At 44.1% G+C, this 26624-nt stretch overlaps 1 protein-coding gene across 1 annotated transcript in view; it reads left to right on the forward strand.

Moving 5' to 3' along the window:
• The window catches only part of LOC148036840 (uncharacterized), an 85075-nt gene that overhangs the window by 32722 nt on the left and 25729 nt on the right, over positions 1-26624 (forward strand). The gene's annotated exons all lie outside the window — the stretch shown is intronic.

The following is a 26624-nucleotide window of genomic DNA, read 5'->3' on the forward strand; positions in this document are numbered from 1 at the left end:
GGAAGCATGAAAGGAATGCTGAAATAAATTGCTGAACACAAGACAGGAGAGAAAGGAAAGAGAAAACACAAGAACATTGCAAAGGAGAACTTAGAGATGTGCTTGGGAAATGGAGTCCATTCACAAACATGAGACAATGCCTCAGAGAGAACTTTATTGTCGATGCTAATTGTACCAAAATCTGAAAATAGAGAAGAATCAAAGCACCTCTTTGTTTGTCATCAATGAAAGATTGCCAAAGTGTCTCCTCGTGTGAGTGCGGACTAGGAGCCAATCCTGCTCTATCAAACAATAGCCCACTATGAACGTGGAAGTCTATCCTAGCTATAGGATTTCAAAACTTGCCAGAGTTTGGTTGATGTGTTAGGAAAGTCTCTCTTTGGAACCTATACACTTGTATACCTGTATAGATGAGGCTGACTTGCCCCACCTCACCACCTGGCACCCTCTCACACTCTCTCTCTGACATTGGAGAATCGTGAAGGATGACCACATCCCTTGCACTAGAAAGTAGAAAGAGGGGTTGAAGAGGCAAGGTGGAAGCAGATAGAGAAAGAGAGCTGAGAGTAGGCACAATAATCGAGGAGTTCAATGACTCAGAGCTGAATAGTGTTTGGTAGTGATAGAGTGAGAGTGAGTCTTCGGATAGGTGTGTGCTAGTGTGGTACACACAAAGAAGAAAAGAATGTATTTATACTTAGGGTATGGTACAGTTACACCCATTAGGGTGGGTTCACATATGTGAAGTAATATATACACGGAAGAGCGTGTAAAGGGCCTTTATACCCAACAACCTCCCACTTAAAGGTCCTTAGCGAACCTTTAACCAACTCCCACAAGTCTAATGCAATGCTCATGTTAAGTCTTTGCAAGACTTTTAGTGAGAACATGTGCAGGGTTATGCTGTGATTGGATCTTAGTCAGGGTGACTAGACCATCATCCAAAACTTGTTTGATAAAATGATACCGAACATTGATATGTTTGGTACGTGCATGAAACATGGCATTCTTAGCCAGGCATATAGCGCTCTGGCTATCTCATCTAAGTACAGGTGTTTTGGTGGGCAGCCCAAAATCCTTGACCAAACGACCAAGCCAAATTGCTTCTTTTGAAGCTTCAGTGGCTGAAATATATTCAGCCTCAGTGGTAGAGAGTGCTACTATTTTTTGCAATCTAGAGCACCAAGAAACCGCTCCACCCGTCAAGGTAAAGATATAGCCGCTAGTAGACTTGTGAGTATCCAAGTCAACTGCCATGTTTGCATCACAATATCCCTGCAGATCCAACGTACCCTTGCCATAGCAAATACATTTTCTTTGGGTGCCCTTAAGGTACTGTAAGATACATTTCACTGCTTCCCAATGTGCTTTGCCAAGATTTGACATGAACTTGCTTACAACTCCCACTGCATAAGCAATGTCAAGTCTAGTTGCAACCATAGTATACATGAGTGAACCACAAGTTGAAGCATAAAGAACATCCTTCATGGTACTAGCTGCCTTATCATCTTTTGGGCAATTTGCTTTTCTAAGCTTAAGATAGGGTGGAAACGGTACACCAAGAGGCTTAGCATCAGCCATAGAAAAACGATCAAGTACTTTGCTGATGTACTTTTCTTGTGAGAGAAATAAGAGTTGTTGCTCTCTATCTCGTGTTACATGCATGCCCAAAATATGATCAGATGCACCCAAATCCTTCATAGAGAAGGTTGAATTCAGCTGCCTTTTCAATGCATTAATTTGGCTTTTATGCTTACGAGCAATAAGCATATCATCCACATAAAGCACAAGTATAATAAGGCTTCCATCATTAGCTTTTTTAATATATAAGCAGTGATCTGCACTACTCCTTTTAAAACCATGTGATAGCATGAAAGCATCAAGCTTTTTATACCATTGTCTAGGAGCCTGTTTTAAACCATACAAGTTTCTCTTAAGCTTACATACCAAATGCTCCATTCCATGTATAACAAAGCCTTCGGGCTGTTTCATGTACAACTCTTTTTCCAGATCACCATGTAAAAATCCAGTTCTAACATCCATTTGATCAAGTTCAAGATCCATAGATATGCTACAATGGAAAATAACACTCAAAGATGGTCATTTTGACAACAGGAGAAAACACTTCTTGAATATCAATGCCCTCCTTTTGTGTATAGCCTTTAGCTACAAGTCTGGCTTTGTATTTGGGTTTGCCATTTACACATTTGATTTTATAGACCCATTTGTTAGGAATGGCTTTTCTATCCTTGGGCAATGTAACCGAATCCCAATGACTTTATTTCTTCTTGCATAGCTAGCTTCCAATTTTTCTTTAACTCACATGATAAGGCCTCTTTATACGTAAGAGGCTTACCTTCATCTGTGAGCAAAATGCAGTCCAAAGAAGGATCAAATCTTTCTATAGGTCTTCTGACACGTGCAAACCTTCTTACCCAATGATCTATGTTATTAGGTAATGGATCCACATCTAAGGGAATGTTTATGACCTCATTGTTTGGCTGCTGAACTGCATGTTCGGGTTGCTGTAATACAATTTCAAGCTGTTGTAATTCATTTTCAGCATGCTGATTTTGGTGCTCAAGTTGATGTTCAGCCTCCCCTTGCTGCCCATTTTCATCTGGCTCAATAATGATACGTTAATTATCATAATCAGTATCAAATGGAGTTGAATTTTCAGTGGCTGATGGCTGCTCAAGTAACTGGTCATGCTGAAATTTAACTTTCTTTTTGTTTGAGTCATTAGATGTGACATTTTTCAGCAGCTTTGACTCATTGAATATCACATCCCGGCTGCGTAGCACCTTTTTTATGCTTGGAACCTAAACTCGATAGCCCATTTCACCTTCATCTCCACAACCCATGAAGATGCCTCTATGAGATTTCATGTCAAGTTTGGTTTTGCTATCAACATGTACATGTACATAGCATTTGAGGCCAAAGATTTTTAAGTGGTCATATGAAGCAGGTTTGCCAGACCAAACCACTTCAGGGATGCCACTTTCAAGTGCACGATGTGGAGATCGGTTGCAAATATGCACCGCAGTTTTAAGTGCCTCTTCCCAAAATGATTGCGAGAGATTAGCTGTGGACAGGATGCACCGAATCTTCTCACATAACGTGCGATTCATTTGCTTAGCCACACCATTAGATGATGGATTACAAGGAGTTGTAAGCTCTCGTTTAATCCCATTGTAATCACAAAACTTATTGAATGCTTTAGATACACACTCTCCCTCATTATCAGTTCTTATGCATCTTAACTTTAAACCTTTTTGAGTATTAATCAATGCATAAAACCTTTTAAAAGCATCCAATGTCTCACTTTTTTGCTTAAGGAAGTAGACCCATAGCTTCCTCGAATGGTCATTAATAAAATACACAAAATAATGGAAACCACTATGAGTTTTTATTAGCATGTTGTAAACATTAGAATGGACTAAATCTAAGATACATGCCTTTCTAGAGGCTCCATGAGAGTAGGGACTCTTTACATGTTTACTAAAAACACAATCATCACAAAAGTCAAGCTTTGAGCTTTTCACATCAACTCTTTCAACTGAAGAGAGAGCTTGCAAACCCTTTTGGTTGGCTCATATGTCCAAGTTGCTTGTGCCATAACTCCATGTGTGGTTGTACTTCAGCAACTGCAATAAACTTTTCAGGAAGTGCCTTGCAGTAGAGATAATACAGAGTTCCCTTTTTACCACCTCTAGTGACTAGCATAGATTCTTTTTGTATTTTCCACATACCACCACCAAAAGTAGTGAAGTAATCTTTGCTGTCTAGCTGTCCAACAGAAAGCAAGGTCTTCTTGATGCCAGGAACATACGTAACATCATGAAGAATCAATTCTTGACCATTTTTTAGAGCCAAGTATATGTCCATTCCTTCAATATCACATGCATGATTGTTGCTAAGGTAGACTTTTCCAAGATTACCTGTTACATAAGTATAAAAATATTCCAGAGATGGAGTTACATGAAAAGAAGCACCGTTGTCAACAATCCACGATTGTGATAAACCATCATGAGTTGATAACAAAGCATCTATCACATTTGTTTTAGTGATGTACATGTCCTCCACTGTCATAGTAAGCGGATTTGAAAATGCAACCAGCAAATCAACATCTTTATCATCTTCTATTTTCTCAATAACACCACTAGATGCCACATTGCTTTTTCTCTCTCTTTAGGGGTAGAGCTGCCATCCTTGTCATTCTTTTTGCCTTTTGCATTAGCCTGCTTCTTACGTTCTTGTTTCCTTTTAAAGTATCTGCAATTAGGCTTTTTATGCCCTTTGCGACCACATTGATAACAAGTTACATCTTGTTGTTTTTTCTTGCTTTTGCTGCGATTTTTGTTTTTATTTTCAACATTATACATTTTTTCAGTTCTTCCTTTTACATTGTAGACTGATCCACTGTTTTTCCCACTTGCCTTGCGTCTAATCTCTTCATTCAGAATAGAACCATGCACACCATCTGTAGAGGCGAGCACAAGCTCAACCGCCAAGACCCACTGACCGCTTATTGTTCAAGCGTTCCAAGCTGAGTACTAATGGCTACCTCTCACATAGCTAACGCGCTATCCATCTCTACGAGTGTAGTGAGCTTACCTCCATGTCCGATTGAGTTGCCTCCTCTCCCGAGCACTCTGGTAGCTCCATGATCCAAGTGCAAGCTTCAAGTGATATCCATCCTCAAGCTCCACTCTCTAAGCTCCATTGTCGCGAGCAAGAGAAGAGAAGAGAAGAGAAGAGAAGAGAAGAGAAGAAGAGAGAAGAAGATGGAGAGCTTCTCCACCACGGTCCCTCACCCTCACACACTCACTCCCTCAGTCTCTCACACTGTCACACTCCCTCTCTCAAGCACAAGCTTAAGCAAGTAAGAAGAAGAAGAAAAAGAAGAAGAGAGCTACTTTTGGCCACACACGAGAATGAGCTTCTCATTTACTTTTCAACTTTATTTCAAAACCCTAAATCCATTTTGGGTGGTCATCTCCTTATCCCCTTTTTTTACATGGCCGGTCGTGGCCTAGGCTCTTTTTCCCATTGTCCTCCTATCTTCCTAGCTTTCTTTCTACTGTCCATCTATCCTTATAATTTGCACGGGTGGGAGCCCCGGCGCTCTTTAAAAAAATCGTGATGCGCCTTGCGCTCTTTTACAAAAGTATTGACTTGCGCTTTTTCTTATGCGCCTTTCTCCTTGATTTAGGACTATTTCACTTTTGCCTTGGCTTTGTCTTTTGCTTTAGATTTTTTGGATTTTTCACATTGTTCGTCTGAGGGTTAACATTTCTCCCCTCCTAGACGAGTACTAGTCCCATGACACTTGCTAGTGGTGAGAGGGATGGTGGTGTTGGGTGGCTAGGGGATGCTTGAGGCTATGGTCATATCGTGTTGAGGGTGTGTTGAAGGGATGTTTGGAATTTAAAGGCTCTTGAGGGTGGAATGAGCCCTGTTATTGGAGGGATGGTGAGGTGTGGGTCTATCGTTGAAAATCAAAATGGTGTGAGATGGATCCATACTTGGAGGATGGCGGGTGGAGAGATTCTTCTTTGAAATTTAAGATGGTGTTAGTCGGATCCGCCATGTGACCCTCCGTGTCTAAGTTCGTCCGCACTGTTCCAAAGGAGTTTCTTCATTCACTTTTTGATTGTGGTTGTTGCGTCCGCCCCTTACTTGGTTGTGCTTTCGCCTGGAAGTGTATCGCATGGATGATGGGGTTTTTGAACATGGTGGCGGGGCCTTCACGTGTACCTGGAAAGAAAAAAAGGTGCACTACTTGGGGTGTGTCTGTCTGACCGTGGAGTGCGTGGTGCCCATGCTTGTGGAACTGGGAGATGGGTCTATCTTGGGTAAGCCCTTGGTGGTGTCCCACACTTGAGGACCTAGTTGGTGTAGACGGAGGGTGCGGTGCGTGGAGCGTAGGGTGAGATGTCTACCAACCATAGGCGAGTGGTATCTCCCTAGGTGTGTCCTCTCCTTGTTGTGCCCTAAGCATGTGTCGTGGGGGGTGGGGCTAGGTATGAAAACACTAGGTGCAGTGATTTTTGTCGTGCAAAGTGCTTTTTTTTTTTTCCGGATACCAGGGGTGCTCTCAAACTCTACTCTGAGGTGGTCTTAGGAATCTAGTCAAGAAGGTGCGGCTCTACAAGTATTCCTTGATGTTAGCCCTCGCATTGAGAGGTGTGGTTGACAAAAAAGGGTGGTTGCACCTCGTAAAGTGACTATCATTCATGTCTTCAAGGATCCTCATGCAAAAAGAGAAAAGCAGGGTCGCCCTCATCATGAACCTAGCCATAGCACAACTAGCTATCTATTCCTAGGTTAATGTCAAAAAAGAGTGGGGGAAGGTAGGCTTCCTTAGCTGTTGGCTTTTGTTTAAGCAAAAACCTAATGGTCCTAAGGTAATTACAAGTAGTTATGAAGGCTGGGTCCGGGCAGGAAGAGAAATCCTCGAGGAATCGGTTGATGGATAGGCGCAAGTCCCTTGCTCTAAAGGTCATGCATTCCCCGGGAGTTGCTACGTTGACGTTGTAGATCTTCGAGAGGTCGTACCTGCCATGCACCCCCCTATTGTAATCCACTCCGTGTCTATGAGGGTAGGGCATGCAGATAGGATTATTCTGTTCTTTCTGTAGCGTACCGCAGAAGGCCATCCATGTACTAAAATTGGCGTCCGAAATCCTCCTTCGCCACTTTGGCTGTGCTTCGTAACCTTGGACGGTTTTGGGAACTTGATAGACCTTATCTTGCTAGTAGTCTGCAGGTTCCCGTCTCCATTGTGTGATTACAATGCTTCGCTCCTCGATCCATCAATTCGCTAGAGTATTGCCCAAACAAATGATCCTTTCCACTACCTCGAGGGGTAAGACTCGGTCCAAGGCTTGTGGGGATGGTGATCCTCGCGTAATGGCATGGGCTCGTCAGGAAGCTGTTGTGGCCGTGCTCGCGCTCTTTGCTAGGCTTGCTCCACAAGTTCTTGTCTTCTTCTTCTTGTAGCAATAACGCGCTCGGGAACTTGGGCTCCCTTTGGCTCTTCTGGGGGTAGATCAAGCAAGGGTGGACTGGGCTCAGTATTTGCGGTTCTTCTTCGAATGCCTGCTCAAAGTCCGGCCCTTCCTCGATGTCTTGTTTCATTGTGGATTGGACTCGGTCCAAGGCTTGTGGGGATGGTGATCCTCGCGTAATGGCATTGGCTCGTCAAGAAGCTGTTGTGGCCGTGCTCGCGCTCTTTGCTAGGCTTGCTCCACAAGTTCTTGTCTTCTTCTTGTAGCAATAACGCGCTCGGGAACTTGGGCTCCCTTTGGCTCTTCTGGGGGTAGATCAAGCAAGGGTGGACTGGGCTCAGTATTTGCGGTTCTTCTTCGAATGCCTGCTCAAAGTCCTGCTCAAAGTCCGGCCCTTCCTCGATGTCTTGTTTCATCGTGGATTGGACTGGGGATGGATGGGGATGCTCTTGTTTCTTGAACCCAAGTTCCCTGAGCTCATCGGTGGAGAGGTCGGCTTATCGCAAGTAGCTGCGTTGTTGCTCCTTGTTTATGCATGTGCTGGTTGGGAGTGCACGCTCTTGCAGGCCATATCTTAAAGCTCTGGTTGTCAACTCAAGCCTTCTTTTCATTCTCTCCATTGAATCCTCGCCTTCAACCTGTGTGACATGAAGCACTGTGCTAAAAATGCCTCTGCACGTCGGAGTGCACTTCCATGGCTTCTGCTCTAGATTTTGTGAGCACGCTCTCGCACTCCGCCACTGCCAAGCCCTCTATTAATCCTTGCACCCTTTCAAAGATGTACCTCTCTCATTGTTGTGCCTTTTCTTCTAGATCTTTCTTACCCCTTTTCATCTCCTGAGACAACATCATCGCCACTTGTTGCTGCTCATTCCACACTTCCAGCATTTGAGACTTCTCTTTATCTCGGCGGTTCAATTGCTCCTTGGCTATCCTCCTGCCTTGCTCAGCCGCAGAGTACTGTTGGTAGGCTTTTGCGATCCGTTCTGATAGATCTGTAATGGTTTGCGCATAACTTTCAAGCTCTGTCCGATGCAGCTTCCTTTCGGTCATGGCCATGGCCATGGCCATTAGTGCCTCCACCTCCTCCCGGGCATTCTTCAGGTCGTCTTGTAGGCTTCCTGTGCCTTTGTCGATGGCCTCGTCCGTCATTTCTGACAGGGCTTCTATTTCTCTCTCCAGCCTTCCTTGCTCTTCCATTGCCGTCCACAGTTGGAATGGCAGGGCATCTTCTTATTCTTGGCGTCGTTCTTTTGGTGCCTGGTCTTTTTCTTACGGGCTTCCCTGTAGTTCTGCATGCATAGCTTCCACCCATGCCATTTGCTGCTGGAGCTCAACATATTACTGGATGAGCCACTTGTGGTCTCGCTGCTTCGCCACCAAGTCTTGGGCTTCATCCTCTAGTCTTTGCCTTAGGCGATCTTCATTTTCTTGAGCCTTTTTTTCTTGGGCACCGAGTTACTCTTTGAAGCTTTGAATTTCTTTCTGATGCTTAAAGGCTTGCCGTGTCATCTCTAGTCATAGGGTTGCGGCAACCTCTCTTTTGGTCTCTAGCTCCACAACAGCAGCCTTCTTATCTTCCTTGGCCCTCTTTAGTTGGGTTAGGAGTTCAGCCGCATAGGCGTCATAGTCTGTAGTTGAGGGCATCGATGGCAATGCTGTGGTGGATGCTTCTAGCTTTTGCCGCTTTGGGTCTTGCTTGGACTTGGTGTCCGCCGTAGACAACCTTTTGGTTTCTGCCCTTGGTGCCATCTCCTATACTTTTGTTACCAGGAATTGCATCATGGACATGAGTTGAGTGGTGTCCATGGCAGACACTGGCTCCTATGTGGTGGAGGTGGTGGTCGCGGTTTGAGGCGTGAGAGTCGAAGGGAGGGGGTGCAATGGGGCCTTGCCCTTTCCCGCGACGACTGGGGCTACTTTGGCGCCGCCGCTTGGTTCGCCTTCGTGCCGTGGACTCAAGGTGGTCATTCCTCTGGAACCGTAGTTCTTCTCTACTGGCCAGTGCATGGCCTCCGCCATGTCTTTATCTTCCTTTCTTTTTAGCTCTTCTGCCTCTCTCTCGTCTTCAGCTCTCTTGGACTCTTTTGGGGCCTTCCTTAACTCGGCCCATTCCTCCCTTGTCATCGTTTCTTTCGTCTCCTTCTGCAACTTTGACGGGGTTCCCTTCGTTTGTGCCTTTGGCTCTCCTTGGCCGGATTGCATCTCTTGCTCTTCCTTATCACTTATAGTCCTTTCACTTGACTGCACCTGTTCATGGTGAGGTAATCGGTTAGGGGTTTCCCCTACTCCCTCTCCACCTTCCTCTGTGTTCTTCAAGGCCTCCTGGATGATGGTCATTAGGATCCCACCGAACCTGATGGTGGATGCTTTTGGAGGAGGACTTCTTTCGAGCTGATCTTGCTGCGGAGGTTAAGGACTCTCCTCCTGCTATCATTCTACCAGTGGTCAAAGCTTTCGTTGAGCTTTCAATAGTTTTGCTTACGAAGGTGTTTCAATCTATTTCGTTTCGGGATCCTGTTGCGATGCTCTCCAACAACGGCACCCCGATTTTGTTCATAAGGGCATTGTACCTTGACTGAAGAAGAGAGTATGGACCATCTTTGCGTGCAGCTTGATCTTAGGGTTTGGAATATCCGCTAAACTTATCCCATCCACTGTGAATATGGCAGCCTTGTTCATCCCTAGCATGTTGTACACGTCCCTCTTTCGGCATCGCTCGGTCTTGCTAGTTAAGCCTAGGGTCTTCTCCACCACCTCAAGGCTCAATTCCACCTCTACTTGGTGGGCTTATTGCCCCTTCCCGATTTTCACCATGCCACAGTTTCTTTCGGCATTGAAGCTTCTCAGAAACTCTGCGCATTTTTCGTAGTTGACCACATGCCCAAACTTTTCTATGTACTTCTGTAGTCTGCACTGGTCCACGAGTCGTTTTATGGGTGGCTCTTCCATGACGACGTCCTCTAGGTTCACGGCGTGCTTGAATGTGAACTGGCTGTAGCCCCTTGTATCTACTGTCAAGCCATACTTAGCTTGCTCTTTCTCCGTGAATGGAAGCTCGTTGCCTTTATCTTACACTATCATTTTAGGTTCCTGTCATATATCATGGTTCACTATTAGTATTCCTAAGACATTTTCTTGCTGGAAAATAAACAGGAATTGATCATGCTTTTATGGCAAGAATAACATGCTTTAAGTACCAAAAAGAATTTTCCCTTGAGGAGCTCTATTCATTTCCAAGATCTTATGACACTTTTCCTTGATTTCACCTTTCTTCACCTTTACCCCCTTCCCCCTTGGGAATGAGAAGAATCCTTCTTAGGATTGGACATGGGAGAGGCAAGACATTTGAGCACCGTAGGGTGCTATCTACTTTGGCATAAGCCAATTGTAGAAATTAGGCTTGTATTCCAAGTGAGCATGACGATCGAGATTATGAGGACAAATGCATACTTGGGTAATGTAAGTTAGGACATCGGTTAGAAAATCACCCGAGTTGATACGGCTAGCCACATGTAGCTCCTCTTTCATGAGTATGCGATCAATGTAAGGATGAGCCAAGACCTGGTCATCTAGGTGTTTGTTTTGGGTGATGGCCAAGACCCTAAAAGAGGTTGGGTTATACTCAGTTGTTTTGGTGGCATGTTGCTACTCAGCATTAGTCATTACTTGGTAACCCGGTTTCTCCCATTGGAGACGTAGGTTACACCATTTTTGTAAGAACGATGAGTCAGAGTCAACGAGGTGAGTGAGTTTCTCAAGCTTAACGGGTGATGTAGGCCTTTGGGACTTGCGGTATGATGTTATTAGTCGTCTAAAGAATGTGTGCTCTTTTGAGATTTTACCATTATCGATCAACTCCTTTGAGACCTTGGGGGATGTTACGGTCATGAACTCGTATTCTTCCCAAGTGCAGGATAAGGAACGAACCTAAGATTCAAGGGGTTCATCAAGCAAGCCGAGGTTAAGTTGTTCGTAGCTCCTAGCGCATGTGGTAAAGGCGTTATCCAAGATCTTGATGCAAGTCGCCAAGTCATCTCTTGTATTCTCAGCAAGGTCCTTGGCGACCGATAGAAATGAATGTTGCTCGTAGGAAGGCCTAAGACTTGTTGGTGGTTGGGGTGGAATTGAGCTAGATAGTAATGGTTCGAGGGGCAGCAGACTGGACAGTGCTGTATCCAAGGGTAAATCCGTAGTCTGATTCGTGTGTCCAATGCCGTTTTAGGGTATCGAGGGTGGTTCCAGTGGTATAGATGGTGGGTTGCTTTCCTCTTGCGCAGCCACTGGGGCGCCAAGCTCTCTGGACTTAGATGATTCTAGGGTATTAGGCTGCTGCGTTGGTCGATAGATTGGTTGGGGTTTTTTGACCGTAGCCATCGCGGGTTCTGTAGTCTTGGCTGCTTAGGTTTTCGGCGTGTTCATTGCATTAGCAGGAGCAAGGCTTCTTGGAGATGGGACGGCAATCGATGGTCATGGTTGGGCTATGCTTCTAGGATTTCTCTTCTTGGGCACCCATATCCAGGTGTTGCCTTTGTAGTATCCTTGGGCTTACAACAAATCTTTGGGGATTCATCGCGATTGGATTGTGTGTCTATGTTGATAGCGTTGGATTGGTCGCTTAGGTTTCGAATGATAGCTATTAGCCTTGTGGGCTGTGTTTGCTCACTGCTCGTAGGCCGCTTTTGGTGCCTTGGCACCCATTTAAGCATGGGGCTTTGCGGCCTTGGGGATGGCCTTAGTTGGCGGTAGTTTTATGGTCTGGGTGGATTGTGATGACTCACGACCCCCCTCCTTAGGCTCGGTCCTAGGTAACTCTATCGGTGGCATGGTAGGCTTGGGTGGAGCCTTGCTGCCATTGTTGAAAGCCATCACGATTCGAACCTTGCCAATGGCAAGGTGAATACGGTGCAGATCGTAATCTACGTTGCACTATGCTTGCTTCTTGAAAGTGTGTCCTAACAATGGTTCTTGACCTGCATCTTTTGTATTTGGCAATACATAGAAGATCACTGATAGGGTCTCAGACTCCATAGAGGTTGCGATCTTGCACTTCCCTAGGAGTGCATATGACTTGCTCCTGAATGGGATGAGTTTAGCGTTGGTGGCTTGTAACTGTGGTTGACCAACGAGGGTCCAATGAGCATGAGTCAAGACATTGAAGTTAGCTCTCTCATTGATCAGGGCATCAAATGTGTGCGTGCACCGGGCAGTGGCTGTGATGTGCAGGTATGCTGGTGCTACTACCTCCTCGTCCTTATCCTCTAATTCGGTAATCGTGGCTACATTGACATTGACATTGGCTTCTAGCATAGGGGATTCATGTAGTGGATGTGTGGGAGAGTAGTACTTCTTCATGCGACTGCCATTGAAGAAGCCTATGCCTTCACCTTCGAGGGTTTCAAGTTCTACGTTGCTCGTTCTACTAATGGTGCGCACTCGGAAATGTCCTGATCCTCGGAATTTCATTTTGCTTGTAGCCCTTTACCTAGTAGAGCAAAACAAGGTCTTCGTGCTCAAAGTCATGTTGTTTGACGTGCTTATCGAACCACATCTTCCGTTGTGCTTTCTCACTAATGGAGTGGTAGTCCTCATACTCATCATCGGAATCAGCTTCTCCTGATTGCTCGTCATTCCCTAGTCTCTTGTCTCTAATCCATCCTTCGTCGGTGACTAAGGTCCAATTGTACAGTAAATTCAGATCGTGCACCTTAGTCCATTTCCACTTAGGTTCGTCCAACAGATCTATGAGGGGCTTGAGATTAGCAACGGGGTTGCTAGTCAATTTGCCTGTCAAATACTTGAGGATCTTGTGAAGTTCTAGCTTGTTGCTAGGGATATAGAAAGAGATAGGCCTTGGTCGGTTGCTTGAGCTCTTGGCCATTATGCAGAGTGGCACTATGGGCTCCTTTTTTGATACACTTGCAGTTTTTGTAGCTTGTTTGTACATCTCCTCTTCATCTGAGAATGGGAGATTGATGGTTGCCAAGACGTGCATCCAATCTCGCTCATCCTCAGGGCAAGGGATGCACTTGGTTAATGGCCCGTACGACTTTCTTGCTGGGCGCGTCGCCCCTAAGCGTGGCAGAGATGACATCCAGGTTGAGGATGCCTCATCTAGGGTCGGCCTAGCAGAATGTCGTAGTCCACTCCCTTTAGGACAATGAAGTTCATAGAGAATTGGATACCCATGATATTCACTGGCTAATTCTTTAAGACTCCAAATGGCCTTACTTTCGTTCCGTTAGCTAGAGTGACGTTGAACCTAGCGGTTTCGACAAGTGATTTTCCCCCTGCGTGGAGCACAGTATGGCTCAACACACTCACTCTTGCCCCAGTATCTACGATTCCCTTTCGTGTTACGTCTCCTAGGGCCAGGATAGGCAAGACTGTGTGCGTCTTAGTGCCTTCCCAAAAGGTGTTGACGTGTAGTGACTTTGACACTGAGTGCAACGTCAAGCTGGGTATTTGCGTGATTGCATTGTGATCCTGCAAGTTAGTGGTACCATGCTCCATCGGTTCTTCCACCTAGTGTTTCAACTCCTGCCATAGTGTGAGGTACTGCTTGAGCAGGTCTCCTAAACTCAGAGTCATTGGGGTGGTCACTAACGTCGCGAGGAGGTTGCTGGTTGCTTGCCTCTCTCCTAGGTTTGTGCTTCTTGGCCATTGGCCTTGATTGACTGGCTAGCCTGTAGCATCTAAACTTGGCCTAGGTGGCGTTGCTTGTGGCATGTGTGCGTCTCTCGACCTTGGTCGTGCAGGCGAGACTGGCGTGCTTACGCTAGAGAGATCCTTGATCTCGTCCTCTAAGATAGGCTCAACGTCCTTGAGGTGCTCTTGGGCTTCCTTTACCCACTCCTTGACTTTGGCTATTGCCTCGAGTTGGCGCCTAGCGTGAGGATACTCCCCCACCTTGGTACTCCCTTTCTCTGCCGTTTTTGGAGTGGTGGTCTCTGCCTCTGCATGCGTGACTTTCTTGCCTGTCACTAGCGTTGTTGCACCCTCAGTCTTAAGTGTGACCTTTGCGTTAGTCTTTTGCTTCCTTATTCTTCGGCTCTTCTTTCCTATTAAAACTGCATCTAAATTGCTGGGTCCAACAGTGATTGCTTGTCTGCTTTGTCTGTGCTCTGGTCATGACATGCAGTGGGATGGGTGTATCCTCACTGTCGAATGTCTCGACTCCGAATAGCCCCAAGGGCACTGATGGCACGATTGCCGAGCTAGGGGATGGCTTTCGTCTAGGACAATCGGCAAAGAGATGAGTGATGACGCACTTGATACATTAGAGATCGGCTTTTTTCTTTTTCGCTTGTTCTCTCTCTGGACAACGTGATGAGATATGGCTGGAGTGACCGTGAGTCCAATACGAGATTGGATCTTGGGTCGGCCCTTGGAATCCTTTGCTCCCACCTTTGCCTAACGCCATCACCAATACTGGTGGATAGTCCATTAGGATTGGGTTGCCCTCTTCGTTGTACGAGACGTAAGGGCTTATGTAGGCTTCGTCTTCGTCAGGCTCCTCCACGTAATGGATTAAAGCATCACTCGGTGGGTGGGTCACACAGGGTCCTGGTGGTCGAGATATGCTTGTCGGGTTGATCTCCATCCTAGGGATGTCGGGTTTTGCATCGTTTGGTGCTGGGAGTGCCAGCTAAGCTCCTCTTCCAAAGAAATTTGGTAGCCTGTTCCCTAGGTACGGAGGGTTGTACTGTTGGACATAGGGGAATCTCCTAGACAACCTACAATGCATGGCATCGTGGCCGAATCTACCACAGTTCGCACAAGGTCTAGATCTAGGATCTTGGTACTCGGTAGGAAGGTGGTTGCGGCCACAATGCACGCATTGGACGTGCGGTCGCATTGGTTTCCTCCCCAATTCCTGCAGTTGTGCTAGCTCCATTCTCACCTCAGCTAGCTCTTGGCCTTGATCTACACTCTTCCCCTTGTCTTGCGTGCTAGGGGTTGATACCTCGCTAGAGGTTGTGGTTCTCTTACTGGAGTTGTTGCGGTTTGAACTTCGAGAGCTTCTCTCTCTCAGCTGGTCATCCACCCTAATTGCTTTGTCAAAGACCCTAGCTAACACATCTCACTGCAGCTAGAGTTACTCGCTAAAGCCTTGTACAACTCCTCGCTTCGGATTCCGTTTATGAGCACCATGGAGACAACTTTTCATTGGGTCGCTCATTCATGGGGATTCTCTTGAAGAGGCTGCGCACATGAGTGACGTAGTCTCTTATGTCCTCCTTGTCCTTTTGAGTGACGTTCATCAGTTCGGACTATGAGATTATGAGAGTATCTTGCTTTCGAGAATCTCTTAATGAAGAGATCTTTTAGTCGGGCAAAGTTCACACTCTTTGCCGCATCTAAGCCGGTGTACCACATCCTACCTTTATTGCCTAAGCAGAGTCCGAAAGCTTGGGAGCGTTGTGCTAGGTCAGAGAGACTATTGGCCTTGCAAACTTGCTCAAACTGCTCAACAAAACTGTACGAGTCGCTACTAGACTGGTAATTGTAAAGTTGCTTAGCTATCTAGGGATTTTTGATTGGCTCTTTGGCCTCGGAGTAATTCCTAGGCCTGAGAGTAGCGAGGTTGCTAATGCTGCTGCACTTTGTTTAATAGCTGTGTTGTCGATGAGGTGCTTGGTCACAAGCTCGCTTAGCGTGAGGTCTGCCTCTAGCGCTCTTTCACTCTTCGATGAATTTTTGCCTGCTAGGGCTAGCACTCTTTGGATTTCTCGCATTTCCAAACTCTGGCGCAAGCTGCTAGCTTGTTGGTCGTGGTTGTATGCAGCTAGGCCTTGTAGAGCCATGCGAGCCAGCTTTCTCTCTCCCTTGAGGTCTGCTACGACATCCTCTATAGGTCTACCGCAGTGTTTTAGACGGGTTTGAATGTCGTGTTTGTGCACAAAGTGTTGGACGGGTTCTGGAAAATCGCTTAGGTCCAGCTCTTCGTTGCTTCTATTGCCTGAGCTGCCCTCTTCCATGTCCAGAGCTTTGTGTTTTGCCAAGTTGTCGATCAAGTTGATAAGGCTTGGTAGATCCACTTTCACAATAGTGCCTGTTCTTGCTGCATTCGGCTTTTTGGCTGTGGTCTTCATTTGGGCCTACTTTTGGAGATTCAATCACCCATCTATGTCTTTGGGTCTTCTCTTACTGGTGGGTTCCTTCAAGTTCTTAAGTCTGGGTGGGTTCCTTGTTAATTACAACCAGTGCTCAACTTACCCTCACTCTGTGCATTTGTATGTGTGTGTGTGTTCTTTCCCGTGCACTGTGCGAAATCAAGCTTTTAGCTCTTTCCAAGTGTGCTTTGAGTGATGGAAATCAGAGTGAGTGAGAAAACAAAGCGTGTGCAGCTCCGATGCTTGTGTCTATGGGTTGACTTGATAGGGTTGTGTGTTCGGTTCCTAGCTGTTCTAGCCGGCTTCTCGTGTTTTTTGCTGCGCTGTTTGGTTTGGCTCGTTCAGGACCGAGTTGGGGTCTTACAATCAGCCCACCACACTAGACATCATTCCAGGTTGTTCGACCACAATTTCTAGGTTTGTAACCACTTGTGAGGCGTTTGGTGGGTTCTTCTATTGCGGGTCACGCTTCTCATTAGTCGGGGCTTGTCAAATTCCCAAATTTTCTTTCTCAAGTTGTGTCCAATTTTGGGAATCGGATACCGATTGTCACAATCGGACAGGTGTGTGTCTGATCAGATAGCTAGAGTTGGTCCGATTCTGTGGTTCGATCCTTGCGATTGGACGGGTCGAGCGTCTATCGTCCGATCGGACGGTTCGAGTCCGAGTGGTCCGATTATGGGTTGTCTGATTTTCAAGATCGGATAGGGTGTTCGATTGGATGAGGTGGGCCGAGAGTCCGATTCTGGGAATCGGACGGTTTGCTAGGTTTGATTCCGGGATGTCCGATTTGAAAGCATTCAAATGCTTTGAGGCAGGTTTGGACTCATCAAGCTTCAAGTTGACCAACTTCCACATGAGATATACTTGATTGATAGGAGTTGTATTCTCATAAGTAGCCTTAAGTTTCTCCCAACTACATAGGCAATATCAAGCCCCTTTATATCAACCAAGATATCATCTGTGACAGCCATTTTAATGTAAGTAATGGCCTTTTTATTCATTTTAGCCCAATCCTCATCTGATAAATCAACAGGCTTATGTTCTTCTAAAGCATCATCACAATCCTTTAGAAAGAGTATACCTTGCATATGATCTCGATCTTTCCAAAGATCAAAACCATTTCAATCAAATTTACGAATCTCAAAGAGATTCTTTGTGTTAGATGTAGATGCACTGCTAGCCATCTTCAGCAGTACACAACTGCAATAAAGGGCTGAATGCTTTCAGCCAATAGTAAGGTTTCTGAATTGTAATAGCAAGTACACACTCTTTTACTTCCAAAGTGTCCAAGAAGCAGATGTTTAGCTGCAAATTTCAGTCTTAATTATTGATTACAGCATATGCACAAATCAAATCTGATACATTTGCATTAAGGATAGCTCCCACTTCAGTAGTACATCACTAAAATTCCCAAATGCAATGACCCAAATGCTGTATTTACCACTGTTTCATTGCATAAAGAGTATTCAGCAATGCATGTACCAAGAGAAGCTGTCCTTTTTCAACATTTGAAGCATCCAAAACTCTAAAGACTCCCACTCAGCAGTGAATATGCTGCGAATTTCACTGCCCAGTCTCAAAACTGGAGTGAATTTGCTCCAATTGCATAAATACATCTGCTTGAGCATCAAGTGCGGGCTAGTGTTGCAGAAATTTCATGATTTCTGCAAAAACCCCAATTTGGGGTCTAAGAGTGCACAATTTTCAAGAAATTGACACAACCAAGCAAAAATTTCACTTGCATTTGAGAATCCCCAAAGATTTCTGAGGCATGTGCACTCGATGTTTGCAATCTATGGTCTAGAGGTCACTGCAATATGTGTCAAGCACCAAATTTGGGAAAAGCCCCAAAATTTAAGACACAGATTTGCACTCTGTGCTTGTATCTGTGAACACTCGATAGAGAGGGGAAAATAAGGTGAAGAAAATTAAGGGAAAATGGGCAATTGACATTTTGCCCGTTGTTTGTGCAACCGAACACCTTGTCGCTTGTCACATGGAAGCCCTCCAGTCCCGTTGCGCTGCGGTTGCTTCCAGCCTCGTCGTGCAACAACGTCGTGCAGTAGTTGCTTGTCGGTCGTCAGTCCGTCTAACGCCGTTTGGCGCCCGTTATGCTTGCACCCGACCAGTCGCCTGCACATTACGCCCACCAACCATCACCCGACCAGTCAGTTGACCTGTACCTGCTCATCTACTCCTCAACGGCTTGCATGAGCCATTGGCTCTGATACTAGTTTGTAGAGGCGAAGTGGAAGCAGATAGAGAAAGAGAGCTGAGAACATGCACAATAATCGAGGAGTTCAATGACTCAGAGCTGAATAGTGTTTGATAGTGATAGAGTGAGAGTGAGTCGTTGGATAGGTGTGTACTAGTGTGGTACAGACAAAGAATAAAAGAATGTATCTATAGTTAGGGTGCGGTACACTTACATCCATTGGGGTGGGTTCACATGTGTGAAGTAATATATACACGGGAGAGCGCGTAAAGGGCCTTTATACCCAATAGGGGCTGCAAAGCCCTTCCCTCCATATGAAGTAGATGATCCTTTCGGTGCCTTGGCATGTGCCTTGGGAGGAGGATATGAGTCGGAGTTGGAGGAGGTGGATGACGTTACGTCTTTTTCTCCTTCTTCTTCCTCGAAGCCGCTAATTGTTTGCAATCCTTGTCTTCCTGTCACCTCTCTCTGAAGCTTGAAATTTCTCATTGGAGCCACCATCTTGGGATGGAAGCCACCCTTGTAACCATAAAGACGTCTCATGGGCAAGCAACATTGAGGATATATGGGTAAAAATTACTTTCATCGATGATGTCTTGGCCCACAAAGCATTGGCCACTCCATCAGACTTTAGAGGGAGTTTGTAGAGCATGGTTCTCACAAGATGAGCCTTTGGAAGGGCGGACGGCATGTGTTGAAGGTTGTCCTAAATTTGTTTAACATGAAGCAAGAATGACTAGATAGCATTCTTTGACTCAAACTTCATCTATCGAAGTTGACCATAAAGGATAACTACATGCATAGTTGAAGGAGCCTTGTACAACATCTAAAGCTTCGCTTGAAACCTACCTTTCTTTTTGGAGAGAGTGGTAATTCTCTGATCAAGCACTTAATTGTAGCAATCAATATATAAACATAAATTGAAATGCACACTTTATCTTCAAAATTCTTGGACAGTGGACATCCTGTTGGCCCCAAAATTGGTTCTCCTTATGGTATTTTTAAATCTTTAATTGCTAGTGGATTGATTATAAGCTGAGATTCCACAATCTCCTTGGTTGATCCAAAAACTTCTTGTCACTCCAACAATCAACAAACAAATTGGGCAATTTGCCCCTTGTTTGTCACTTAGGACTTGCTCTAATTGGACTCCAAGTGGTCAAATGTTTCCCCAAATTTTCGATGGATGGCATGGCATTTGAAATCTGTGACAATTTCACAAATTTCAAGTGCTAATTTTAGTATATGATGCCTTCCTCTATTGGCACATGTTTTGAGATCTACTCCAAAGGGTTGAGATAAGCTGAGATCTCTTGAGAATGGGCTGAAAAAGGTGAGAGAATGCCAAAGAGAAGATTTAGAGTTCCACGCAAGAAAATCCCCAAAATCTGCATGCAGCTTGTACCAATCAGCATTAAATGTTGTTGCTTGCTGTCAGGAGCCTCTAGGATGCTGTCGCCTATTGCTGAATGTAGTTGCCTGCTCCAGATGATGGTATTCCTACTGTCACCAACTCCAAAATGGCTCTTGTTTGCTGTCCTAACCTCCAATAGCTGTGTCCTTTGCAGAAATTGCACTAGCAACCCCTTCTCTCTCTCTCTCTCTCTCTCTCTCTCTCAGGCTGAAAACTGATTTGAATGTCTTCCAATAGCCCAAAAACGTTTTCTCAGTTTGCATGGGTATTTGTGTCAAGTGGTAGCCTTCTAGACCTATTGTTCAACATTATCCAGCTATTAAATTAAATTTCAGAATTAAATAATTCTGAAAATTAATTTCAAGCCTTCTAACCTTGCCCAAAATTAAATGTACCCATCCATAATTAAATTGGCTAGGCCATTTGCAACGTGGAGTGGTCTCTAATCTTTTTTGACCCTTAGATTGGCATTAATTAATTAATTAATTTTGGTCCCTAATGTCACCACTGACACTTGTTGGCCAAACAACTGTCCTAGGGTCAAGATTGACACCAACTAACCACCAAAACGCAGTTGGTATAACTCATCACAACTTTTGCCTTTGACACCCATTGTATCCTGAGGGTCTTTGGCTTGTTACCATGAAAGAATTGCCATGTGCATCACGTGTGCTAGAAAACCTTTCACATTTGATTAGTAACTTAATCAAATGTTATTGCAAGATTAAAGCATCTCGAAATTTCATGCCGCTGTGACAAATCTCCCCCTTCAAATCCTTGCAATCGTTCTCGATTGCATTGCATTGTGCTAGAGGAAAAGCATACTGCAGTGGAAGTTCCGTAAGGCATAAGAGTCACAACATTGGCCACTATTATCTAACCATGCCATATGTCCCAAATCTGCTGAAAATTTCCATCCAACATAAACATCAGATAAAATTGAGAAATAGTGGAGAACTATTGGTAGAAACCCATTGGATATATCCATAACTCATGTTTTTTAATTGTTCTGACTTCACAACCATAATAAAGCATATTCTCAGCATAAACCATGGTTGAAACTATTAATGGCATTTACTAACATGTTGCTATCCACGGAGCCAATGTAAACCATTGAAGGCAGTATATTTAGATCATAAAATGATCACTTGCCGATCTGAGAACTAATCACAAACTGCTGCAAATGCGGCCTCGTATTGATCATAAATTGATTGCAGAATTTGATTAGAAAACTGATCCCAAAAGGGACCATAAATGGTTCTCAAAGTGATTAAAAACTGAATTGAAAGTGGTTAGAATTTCATCTCAAAGCTGAAGCAAAAACTCATTTCAAACTGATTATAAATTGATGCAAAAGTATAGTTTCAATGCCTAGGTGAAACCAATACTCATCTGCATACATCTCACAGTGACTAATACATTGAGTAGTGACCCCATGGTAGACATCTTATTAGCACAATACCTTGGATGCATGCTGAATACATGTGAGATCCACTACATACGAGAGTTGTCCAAAACTGGTGAAAAGGGAAGTGTTGCCTGCCCCTTGAGCATGAGATAATCCTTCAAACCCTTGCTTTGTTGAACTTGACCGAGCTTGAATTAAAGTTGGCTCTTATTGAAAGGCATGTAGGTAAAGTTGCAACAATCATCTTCCAGCAACTTTGTATCCATTGGTGAATAGTTCTGAAACTTTGCATCCTCTGGCACATCACCATGAACAGGCCTCAACAAATTGATATGAAAGGCATGCAAGCTAAGTATGACAATATAATGAAGATTGAAAGTTGGGAGCTAGTGGATCAACAAAAAAAAGAAAGATTATTATATCCACTAATGTGGTGGTTATTTCAGTCGATATGCGACATCGTTAATCTTTTCTATCACATGGAAGGGCCCACACTATCTCATACTTAACTTCGAATATAATCTTTCTCTTCCTTTTCTCTTTTCTACCCTTGCCTTTTCAAAATGTAACAATAATGATCGATCTCTACAAATTGCAAAGTATGTCTATGGCGATGCCTTAGTGGCAGCCACATACTTTGCCTCTGTAGTAGACAATGCAACACACTTTTGTAGCCTAGAGATCCAAGAGACTGCTCCTCCTGTGAAAGTAAACACATACCCAGAAGTGGACTTTCTGCAATCCACATGACTAGCATAGTATGCATCCGTAAAGCCAACAACAGATGCCTTCTGCTTTCCAAAGCAGATGCACAACTTGTTTGTGCCTTTGAGATATCTCATAGTACCTTTCATTGCATCCCAATGCTTTTTGCCAAGGTTTGCCATGTATATGCCAACCACTCCCATTGCAAAGGCAATGCCAAGACATGTAGCAACCATAGTATACATCAAATTGCCAACAGCTGAAGCATATGGTATCTTGGTCATTTCTGCCTTCTTATCATTAGATGTAGGGCTGTCCTCTCCACTGAGTTTCACATATGGAGGCAATGGAATCCCAATTGTTTCCCCCCCCTCCATATTGAAACACTGTAAAACCTTGAAGGCATACTCCTGTTGAGATAGATAGAGTAAGCCTTTCGATCTATCTTTGAGTATTCTCATGCCAAGAATGTGATTTGCATTACCAAGATTCTTCATGTCAAAGCTACCATGAAGACTTTACTTGAGTGAATCCAAGGCATGAGTATTCTTGCTAGCAATCAACATGTCATCAACATACAGAACCAAGATAATCAGGCTGCCATTTGCTGCCTTCTTAGTGTACAAACAGTGATCCACTTGACTTCTATGGAAACGTTGAGATTGTATAAATGTATCAAATTTATGATACCATTCTCTTGGTGCTTGTTTCAACCCACACAAACTTCTTTTGAGTTTACATACCATCTTTTCTTTGCCTTTTTCAACGAACCCTTCAGGTTGCTGCATATATATGTCTTCATGCAGATCGCCATGTAAGAATGTAGTCTTTACATCCATCTATACGAGCTCCATATCTTCAATTGCAACCAAGTCAAAGATGGTTCTCAAAGTAGTCGTTTTGACTACAGGAGACAAGATCTCATCAAAGTCAATTCCATGCTCTTGCTTGTATCCCTTTGCAACTAATTTTGCTTTGTACTTTGGTGAGGAACCAGAAGTGACCTTCATCTTATAAACTCATTTGCATGGAAGTGTTTTCTGCCCTTTAGGCAACTGCACTAAGTTTCAAGTGCTATTTTTCTCAAGAGATTTCATCCTTGACAACAGGGCTTTATACCATTTCTTGCTGTCTTGTCTATCCATTGCTTCCTTGAAGTAAGACGGCTCACTAGTCTGCAACATGACATAATCAGCCACATTGTTTGCACCAGGAATAAATCTATCAGGTTGTCTAGTCGCCTTAGACGATCTCCTAACCCAATGATCATTGTTTGTTGGCTGTTGAGTATTTTCAGCTTGCTATCATGGCTGTTCCTGCACATGTAGTGGCTCATTATCATGGGCAATAGCTGGTTGATCATTTCCAACATTATTTTTTGCATTTACAGGTTCATTTGCAGCAGGTATTTGCTGCTATACAACGTGCACATTTTGCTATCCAAAAGATATTTCTTCTCTAAATACAACCCTACAGACCTGCTCAGTCTTTTCGGGCTGTTTATGCATGCGATCTTCCCGGAAGATAACATCATTGTTGGGTACTACTTTCCTTTTCTCGGGATCCCACAGTCTATACCCCATTTTACCCTCGTCACCATATCCTAGGAAAATGCATTTACATGAATTTGGCTCAAGTTTACTGCGTTTTTCTTTACGAATGTGTACAAAAGCCTCGCAGCCAAACACTTTTAGGTGAGCATATGAAGGTGGCTTGCCCGACCACGCTTCTTGGGGAACTCTCTTCCCCAAAGACCTGTTTGGTGATTGATTAATTAAGTGTACGGTGGTTATAACAACTGCTATCCAAAAACCATGGGGTAATGCAGCATATAAGACAGCATCGTACGGATCTTATCCTGTATGGTCGGATTCATACACTGCAACTCCATTTTGGGATGGATTATGAGGGGCAATGAGCTTCGTCTTTATCCCTTTGTTGTCACAAAATGCCTGAAAGGCCTTGGACACATATTCCCCACCATTATCAGAGCGAAGACACTTGAGTGTCTTATCAGTTTGATTTTTAACCAATGCCAAGAATTTTTTGAATTTGTCAAGTACTTCATCCTTGCTACGAATAGGATAAACCCATACCTTTCATGTAGTATCATCGACGAAGGTGACAAAATATTTTTTTTCTCCTAAAGATAATCCTAGCATCTGACATAGATCTGAATGTACTAACTCAAGAGGAGAAGATTTCAAAGAAAGAGACTTTTTGTGAGACATCTGTGCATGTTTATCATAAATACAATGATCACAATGCTCAAAATCAGCATAACGAAGACAAGGCTAGAAAACCAAACGAGAAAACACTTTCATTCCTGTTTGACTCTTGTATCCCAACCGGCCATGCCACAAAGAAGTGCTTGGCTGCTGGTCTTCACAGCAACAACATGATCACTCACACTAGATACACGGAGAGCATACAAAGTATCACTTTTACAACCTCTGGCAATCACTCTAGATCCCTTACAGATCTTTCATTTTCCATCACCAAAGGTGGTATGAAAACCATCATCATCTAGTTGCCCTGTGCTAATTGAGCTCTTCTTGAGCTGAGATACATGCCATACATGCTGAAGTGTGAAGACAGAGCCATGTTGAAAGTGCAACTGCACATTGCCAACGCTTGCAATGTCACTTGCATAGTTGTCCCGTAGATGGACAACATGATGTTGACCCCCTGTATAGGCAGAGAACCACTCTCGAAGAGGGGTGACATGAAAGGAAGCACCTGAATCGAGAATCTAGGTATGCACGTCCTCATTTGTATCTACAAGTAAAGCATGTGCCCCAAAGTGTGAAGAGACCAAAAGTACGTCATTCCCACTGTCCTCACTATCATGAGTGACTACATTCACCTCTTCAATTTTGACACTGCTCTTCTTGGGTTGATCCTCTTTCTTCTCTTCCTTGCTATCATCTGTCTTCTTGCCCTTTCCTTTCTCTTTCTTCCATTCGTAGCAATCACATTTAAAGTGACCCTTCTTACCACAACGGTGACATTCAATATCTTTGCCACGTGATTTATTGCGTCCCTTGCTATCAAATTTGCCTTTCTGTTGTGATCTGCCCCTAGTATGCAAAGCACTAGAAGACTTACTGGATGCATTATTCTGCCGATTCATTTCTTCCATGAGTAGAGCACTCTTTACATCAGCATACAAAAGAATCGCATTCGAATTCTTTATCAATCAAGAACTTCAAGGCAACCAGCTAGCTGAAAATGGAGTTAAACTCACTCAAGTGAGTAGACATTGTTGTACCCTCTTCCATACGCAAATCCATAAGCTTTTTCAGCCAATACACTTTGCTTGTAGCACTCTTTTGTGCATATAGTTCTTCCAGTTGAGTCCATATAGCATATGCGGAATCCAAACCTTCAATGTTAAACAACAAGGCATCAGAAATCGATAGCTCGATGGTTGAGTGTGCAAGCTCATTTAACTCATCCCAATCTTCCTGTTCCATGTCCGCGGGCTTTGCCTCTTTGGTTTTATTCGGCTTTGCCTGCTTCTTTTGCAACAGGATATTGTAGCATTGTTTTCGCCAAACTGCAAAGTTATGTGCTCCTTCAAGCTTCTTTATGTGCATGAGATTAGTGCTGTCACTGCTGCCAGCCATGATTTTCAGCCCAAATGTGACAAAAAGAAAAGTCAGCAAATGTAGGCCCAAACTGTCACCCAAGTGACCAAGGTACAAACAAGTACCAACCAGCAATAAATGACAACGTAGAAGCATAGATTTCAGATCTGTAATTAAATTTTCAGAAGCACCAAACCATGTGCTACAGCATTCTACAACTGATTACAGTTGTTCCAAGGGCATATGCATCACATTACATGAGAAATCCCAAATTTTAGCTGCAATTTCTGCTGTACATGTACCCACGGGCATAAAATTTGACACGCACGATCAGAAGCCCCAAAATTTCTGTGGTCAAAGCATCAACCACACATCTGTATTTTCATTGTCATGCATAAACATGCCAATTTTGCCAAAATAGAGCAATGTCAGCAAAACCCCCAAATTTTCCTAGTGTTGGATGTCCAAATTACATGGAATTGAGCCTGCATGTACATAAAATGACCAAATGATGCACAAATTTTTCTCAAACTGCAAAAGCCCCAAACTGCACGGGTTCCAATGTGCATCAATGTTGAGAAATTGGGTAAATTTCAGCCCAATTTGTGCATGTACATAAAAAGCCCCAAACGTCAAAGGAAAAATGCCACAAATTGCTGCAATTTTTGAGACAGATATCACTGTTGCATCTTGCTCACTCCAAATCTGGACAAATTCCCAAATTTTCCAAGTCATGCGTGCACTAATTTCAGTGAAATTGAAAGAATTTCACTAAAATGTGAAAAAGTCTCAAAATTCCCGGGCAAATGTGCACCGACTTTGTAATTGTTGAGTCAGATTGTCTAGTTTTGCGTTAAGATCTCCAAATTTGAGAAAATGCCTAAATTTCTGGGCTTGGATTGCACGAAAATTTGAAGGTGTGCCTCCATGCGTGAACCCTCAGTAGGGAAACTTCAAGAAAAAAGAATTTTGAAGGAAAAAAAGGTTGAAGACGGATCAATGGACCCGTTGTGTAGGTCGCCGTCTGGTACTTGCTGTCCCATCGTGCGTGGAGGCCCGTTGCGTGTGCAGCTCGTCAACTGTTGAGCTCGACACCTTGTTCTTGTTGCTCGCTCGGTGCCCCGTTGGTCCTGTCTTTCCACTCTGGGGATGCACACTCT

Source organism: Lygodium microphyllum, chromosome 4 (genome assembly GCF_053477565.2).
Source record: "Lygodium microphyllum isolate KBCC chromosome 4, Lygodium_microphyllum_v1.1.10, whole genome shotgun sequence".
Lineage (NCBI taxonomy): Eukaryota > Viridiplantae > Streptophyta > Polypodiopsida > Schizaeales > Lygodiaceae > Lygodium > Lygodium microphyllum.